The sequence below is a fragment of the Rhinichthys klamathensis genome, unplaced genomic scaffold (genome assembly GCF_029890125.1).
Source record: "Rhinichthys klamathensis goyatoka isolate OS25496 unplaced genomic scaffold, OSU_Roscu_1.1 h1tg000084l_1, whole genome shotgun sequence".
Lineage (NCBI taxonomy): Eukaryota > Metazoa > Chordata > Actinopteri > Cypriniformes > Leuciscidae > Rhinichthys > Rhinichthys klamathensis.
The window spans coordinates 803,184-810,772 of record NW_026606625.1 but is presented as its reverse complement, the minus strand read 5'-3'; positions in this window follow the sequence as shown (position 1 = coordinate 810,772).

Genomic DNA, 7,589 nt, shown 5'->3' with positions numbered 1-7,589 from the left:
CAGAGTTGTAAACGCTAGTGATGGGAAGTTCGGATCATTTTACTGACTCTCTTGTTTGATCTAATTCATCAAAATGAACGAATGTTTATTTGAGTCATTTCGTTAATTTAAGTGGCTTTCAATGTTATACTTTTAACAGCCTAATTCCCCTAACACATCCTCATACGCAATGTTGATCATATTCTGAATTAAGAAATCATTATAATGCTGTCAAAAATATTTTACAGGGAACATAATGACTTTACCTTCCGAGTCTTTCTTTCATTTGTCACGTGACATACGCAATGAACGTATAGTTCATGAATCACCCATCACTCGTAAACACAAGGAAAAGTATTTATTTAGGGAAGCTACCAAGTTTTCTTGAGGGGGCAAGACCAAAACAATAAAAAAAAAAATGTAATCACCTAAGAAGTGTCTAACTCACCTCAAGTGAAAACAAACCAATAACTCCCAAAAGCTTCCTTAACTTTAGACCTACAAACGCTTGAGGCAAATAAGACTAACAAAGATACTGTATCCTCTTCCACTTTGTAACCAATCAGGAATGACGAGTGATCATGGGTGCCACCTGGGGCCTGTACCATGAAGCCGGTTTAGGTGGCTAGCCAGGTAAGTTTAAGATTAGTTTGCGCCAACCCTGGGTCTTAGGTACTATGAAAGTAGCTCGGCTTTAATCGGTGTTCGTCGCCATGGTATCTTACGCTGCACGGCTAATCTGCTCCGGGGCAGGTTATGTTCTGGATTCGAGATCTCAGACTGAAGTTTGACCAATCAGCTGTGAGCAAAGAAACATATAGGTGACGTAACTAATTCCCAGTGTCTGTGGCAATTGCTTCACCTTTTCTTTCCATATCCTGTGGACATCTCAGCGCAAATTTTTAGATGAGCACTTCGTTGAGAAATAGTTTTTAGGGACAGACAAAATCCCCTTGCCTTTCCTGATACTTAATAATGGCGTGAATAATGCTCTGATTCACACCTGAGAAGACAATGATCCACATAATGAGCCTTTCATTCAGGTGTGTCACTATTTTGTATGCATTAAAATTGTATAATATCCAAGGTAAACATTTCTAGTAACTATGCACTTAATTTGTCATACTGTATTTTCAGAAAGTTTTGGAATATATATTCTCCCCAAATTTGTCACTAATAAAAAACAATAATAAATAATTTCATTAGAAGGCTTATATTGACCTATTAAGATGTTGCTTACATCTACCTTGTAAATATATTTTTTGCTATTTTATTAAAAAGTTTTCACATGTAAATCAACGATTACAATTTTAATAATATTTCAAGTGCAATCTTTATTTGTAAAAAGTATACATTTATCATAAGTATTTCAAAGTCAAGGATTCATTAGTTTGATTATTGGAACAAACACTATAAAACATCTTAGTTGATAATTCAATATACTTTATTTTTGACAAAACATCCCATACTATATATTTAACATATGAGCAGAAGTTGGTGAACAAAAGCTTATTTGATGTGACAGTAGTCTTTTTTTACAGTAAAAACTTTATTAGAACCTATCCAAAACTAATCAACGAAATCTTGTCTCAACATTCACATTTCATCAGTAACATATCATTTTCATGAGATATTAGCATATAAATGTTAATTTGCAGTTTAATACGTTGCTTATACGGCACAGATCCAAGCTGTTCTGTAGTAAACAACAGCACGCATCTGTGCAGTTCATTCATTCACACACAGACACACGATTCATATTTAAACAGTCTTTTTGCGGTTTACAGACACTATTGCATATCGCAATGAGAACAAACAACTTAAGAATAAAAAAATTACTATTCCACCTCAGCTGGGTCTGTTGCTCCTCGAAATGAAACTAAACCGGCCCAGTATTATTCCTCACAGCATCGTAAAGTACATGAGTCTGATCAAACTTGATGTGTTTTATCGAGTTGATGTGGGCGTTGACACGTTTGCATCTTGCCTCAGATTATTTGCGTTTAAATAGCGTGCGCTCTCACATTAGCAGTTAATGAGGTATAATGAGCTGAAAAGAAAACGACTGACATCTCTCTATTTTCATACAGATTACATAAACTGAGAATATTTGTTTTTTATAGAAATTACTTCATTTAAAAGAAGAGAATGCAAGCTTTATGCCTGTATGCCTGCGTGACTGAGTATTCGCTGAGTTACAGTTCATTTTCGGACGCGTTTCAGAATGGACTTCTCATTGAGAGAGATGGCAGAACGAGCATCATGTTTATTTTCCTTTATTTGGCAAAAAGCACATCACTTCATTTTTATTGTGAGTATACACAAAAAAATAGACACTTAACAGGATCGAATGATGTATAACACTTATATGTAAGATCAAAATCAACAGAGGATTTTAAGTCTCTTTGCAGTGATAAGAAAAAAAGAAAGCTGCCGATCCCAGGGGGTTAAGCGACTATATACAAAAAGTGAGTTCTTCATTCAGTGTAACTGTAATTAACAAAGTTTTATTAGCTCTTATGTAAAGAGTTAGATAATATCCCTTTTAAGTGGACTTGTGGAAGCGACGTGAGACTTAATGCATTAAGTCAGTCAACACTCTTAGATATATATAATATAAATAATGATTTTTATTCTGTACAAACTGTATATGTATACCCTAATCCTAACTGATATATTTTATCAATGTGAACTGAGTATTTGTATATATTTCACATTGACAGCATTATGTTATTTATTTTGTAAGTGCTCATGTTTAGCTTTGGATATATGCTTAAACTATGTGTCATTGTTCTCTACAGTTTTCTGTTCTCTACTAATTATCTAGCCTGACTACGTCAGACTTCGTACTTCCTCTCAATTTCAGTTCGCTTCAGTCTGAGATAGCGACCTATCTCTCAGTTTTCCTCCGGCCTGAAAACAGCCGGCCAATCAACGAACAGAGGGCGGGCTGAGAGCCGTGACGAAGACGCTAAGTGCCGAGTTTAAGATTGTATTTTAGGTTAGGGAAATCGAAAACGACCGTGGATATGGAGATACGGGATCTTCATAAATTGTATGAAAATTGTGGAAATATTGGTTCAGATCACTCACCCATATAAGGGCAGTAATGGAGTCTGGTTGTGATCTTGTGAAAAAGTTTGGTACTGCGCCCAAAACAGAATCTTAAGTACTGAAAGCTAATTTTTGAGATATCATCCTAAAATTTGAAACACAACTTGTTCAGAGTTTTGGCTTTGATTTTCGTGCAGTTTTAGAGTCCACCAGGTTTTGAAAAAATATATTTTATATAAAATATGAATAATTAAATTATTACATTTTCATAAACTCAAACTTCTATAACTTTTTTTCTGTTTCACTTTCTTAATTTATTTAACTTCCACAAAAAATCTGCCAAAGGTCTTCTTTAAAACAAGACAAATCTTACGTCTATATTCCAAAGCATTCTTGGATTACAACCATTTAAGTTCGGATTGTGCATTTTCATGTTTATTCAAAAAAGGGGGTGTGACACTTAAGAGGTTAAAAAAATCCACTTCTTATACCTTAATACCATGTGTGGCATTAACAGCTCATCAAAATGATTAGAATTATTAATTTCTTTAATTTCTCTCTCTCAAAAAAAAAAATCTTACTGACCCCAAACTTTTGAACGGTAATGTTTGTACTGAAAGAAAAAAAAATGTTTTAAGACTGACTATAAAATAAATATTGACAATTTTCCAAATCTACTACTAGCACTATGGTTAATGTGAACAATGACACAAAGCTTCACAGGAAAGTTATTTGAAACCCAATATTGATTTAGAATCAAAATAGTCTTAGACTGGTTTCGTTGGATAATCCTGTTTATGTCAATGACCTACTAGTTAGAGGAGTGTGATGGGTGCTTCTCATATAGGTGGTCTTGGTTTACTACAAATGCTGAAAAATGACTCGCATGATGAGCCGTTTTTGCCCACAAGCAGTTGTGCAGGTGCATCTCTGATAATTCTTGCAGGTTCAGTGATTTATCTAGTGCACAGATGCAGCTTTAACACTATAAATGATCCTCTGCTGTTTCAGTGTCAGAAATTAGACGAATTTCCAGTGTCTAAAACGAATGCACGTGGATAAAAGTGCCTGCCAAATACTTGCATGTTAAAACCAACTGCAACCTGATTAAAAAAAAAATAGTGCACTATATATATATCATTCTTAGCTGATCCATTTTCATGCACATCTTCTACTCCACAGAAGCTGGCGGTACCGTCGGTACTCTACCGACTGCTGGCGGTAGATCCTTTCCCTATTTAGCACCAAAACTTTGGAACAGTCTTCCTAACATTGTCCGGGAAGCAGACACACTCTGTCAGTTCAAATCTAGACTAGAAACACACCTCTTTGGCCTAGCATACACATAACACACTATAGACTTCTATAATTCAATGTTAGGCTGCATAGATTAGGTCAGCCGGAACCGGGAACACTTCCCATAAATCCTGATGTACTCGTTACATCATAAGAAGGATGGCGTCTACGCTAATATTAGTCTCTCTGTTTATCCCGAGGTTTACCGCAGTCCGCCGGATCCAGATCTGATGAAGGACCTGCGCCTGTACATGACGTCAACGCAGTCCTGAAGTGTCACTAGTCTCTCCCTGTGAAGGCCTCCTTCCCTTTATCTCTGTAAAGATAAAACGTTGTCAAAATAATTCAAGTTCACATGGCTACGTGGAAGCGATAAATAATTCTGTATTATAATTTTTTTAAGGCCAAGTTATTTGTTGAGGTCAATTTGTAAAGAAAGACTACACGCCTGCACACAAATATATTCAAATGCGCATACCTATAGACTAAACACGTTTTTTTTTACGTTTTTCAAGGCTTGCACCTTGGAACCTATTTCAAGGTTTGCGTTCTCGAGCGCAAAACACTGTTGTTGTGCAAATAAGCGGCCGGAGAGCGTTAAGGGTTTTCTGTTGGAACGGTGTCGTGTTAGCGGCCCATAAGTTAATAACTAATGATCTTTGCAACAGAAGTGAATCAATCAAAACTAACTTTAGCTGGACAATAACTTTATTCTAGAGCTGCTGTAAAGCCAAAACAATCTGTTACTGTAATTTCCTATTATCACTGTAAATCTGCTCTGAGACAATCTATACTGTTAAAAGTGCTATATACAATTTAAAATGTATTTTTGGTCAGTTTGACGTCTAGTGGTTTTTATTATTTTTTATTTTTTATTGTTGTCGTTGCTCTGTATTTGTGGTTCTTTGTGTGTTGTGTTTGTTTGTTGTCTGTCTGTATATTGACAAATGTATAATTGTATTTTTGGTTATTTTATTATTGTTCTTTTGTGATGTATTTTAAGGACCCCCTCGAAAACGAGATGGTGCATCTCAAGGGGTTTATCCTAATAAATAAATTTGAATATATAAATGAAGGGGACTTGACTTGACACAAACACTCTCAGGTAGTTTTTATCACATAATGACACAAAACAATTTTCAGATGAAGTTTTTAAGATTTTATTAGTATAATTCATAATCAAGCTTTAAATTATATTTTTAGCAAGCAAGATACAGCTGTTGGGTTAAAATATTAGATGTGTTTATTTCAAGTGTGCTGCATTTAGAAATCTCATAAAAACAGCAACATTAATGACTGATAATTGCAACCTCTAACAAACACATTTTCAAAACTTAACTCAACATATTTTAATTTCTTAACGTCTTTCAAACACCATGACAAAAAGTGCAAGCTGGAAAACATGCATATTTATGACAGTAAAATTATTTTGGTGAATATTCATCGCTTGGTAGAAGCTGGTCAAATTATAAATAGATAAAAGTTTGTCAAGACATACTTTGATGACCAGAAAGTTTGAAGAAATCTTTTTAAGAGAAGGTTTTCATTTTCAAGTAGTTTGAAGTTTAAAGATTTGAAAGCAACAAAGTCTAACAAGAAAACAAACAGATAGATAGGATGCTAGTGTGTTTTACACATTGCTAACATGCTTTAGCACATTGGTAACAGGTTTCTTGGATGATTGCGAACAGGTTTCTAGTATAAATTAACAAAGCTATCTTTTAACATGTTTGTAACATGATTTGACATATTGCTAGCATGTTTCTACACAAATTATCAGACTGCTAACATGATATCGCATGTTTCCTTTCTATCATGAATTATAATGTTGCTAGTGTGAATTAGAACATGTTAACATGATATAGCATGTTGCTAGCATGTTTCAAACATTATTAAACACTGCTAATATGTTTTAGCATGTTTCTAGGATCAATTATCACTTTTGTAACATGTTTTAACATTGCTAGCATGATATAACATGTTGCTAGCATGTTTCTAATGGGATTTAACTTTGCTAGCCAAATTATCACGTTGCTAGTGTGTTGGTAGCATGAATTATCACATTGCACAATGTTTTAACTTGTTACTAGCATGTTTCTAATATGAATTAACAATGCAAAAGAATTTAGCATGCTTCTAACATCAATTTGCACATTTGTTAGCATATTTAAACGTATGGGTTTGGCCTACAAAAATACATAATTGGTGGAATAAGTCCAATAAAACCTGGTAATTTTTGGTAAGTGTTTGTAGAGCCCTCATGGTTTGTTGTATCCGCTGGTCTCCTGTGTGTTTCTCTGAGGACGTCCCATCTCCGCCTGCAGGTGGCGCTGCTGCTCTTCTGTGAGGCTTTGCTCAAGCTGGAGGCGTCCAGAGATGGAGAAATCTGAGATCCACGACTGTTATCTGTCACGCTGAGAGACTCCAAACCCCAGGATTGTCCTTCGGTCTTCTGCGAGGTGTTCTCTCCATCCTTATCATCCGCTTTGGCTTTCTTCTACAGAGGAAAAATGAGAGAGGTTCAGTTAAAATATACAACCATCTCACATGCATTAGTGTGAGAAGCCACGGCAGATGTCAATATTTCAAGAAAATAAACCTGTCTTAATACCAGCATTATTGGCTACAATAAGGTCCTTTTAGTTAATGTTCGCTAATCATTTCTGAATATTGAGAGCAACTTATTCATGGTTAACCAGGTGTTAGATATCACAGGGTTAAATTATGTTTTAAATGGAAAAAAACTGTTCACATACATACCTTATTCTTCCTTTTCTTACATTTTATCTTCTTCTCATCATCACCACTGTCTGAAGATGACGAGCAGCTACTTGATGAAGAAGACGATTCCTTTATGAAGCAAGAAAAGAACCATTCAGTGAGTGTTTTTCACATGAATCTGTGCAGTAAATCTACAGAAATTAATCTGACCTTCACTTGTCTCCTCTTCTTCCTCTTCTTCTTGTCATCCTCACTGTCAGATGATGATGATGAAGATGAATCCTTAAACGATAAAAGAAAAGCCTTGTATTTTACTTCTATGAAACAGTAGAAAGCATTTGAAGAAAACCACAAAAATTTAATAAACTAATATTGACTAAATAGTACTTTTACTATCTTTGAAGCCCTGCACATGACATGTGGGATAATATATGAACAGTATATCAACCCCATGTTTACTAAATCACAGCCACGATATAATAATTAATTTCCTTTTTTATTTAAATTAAAAAGAGGGAAGGAATTATTATATTGTGCGC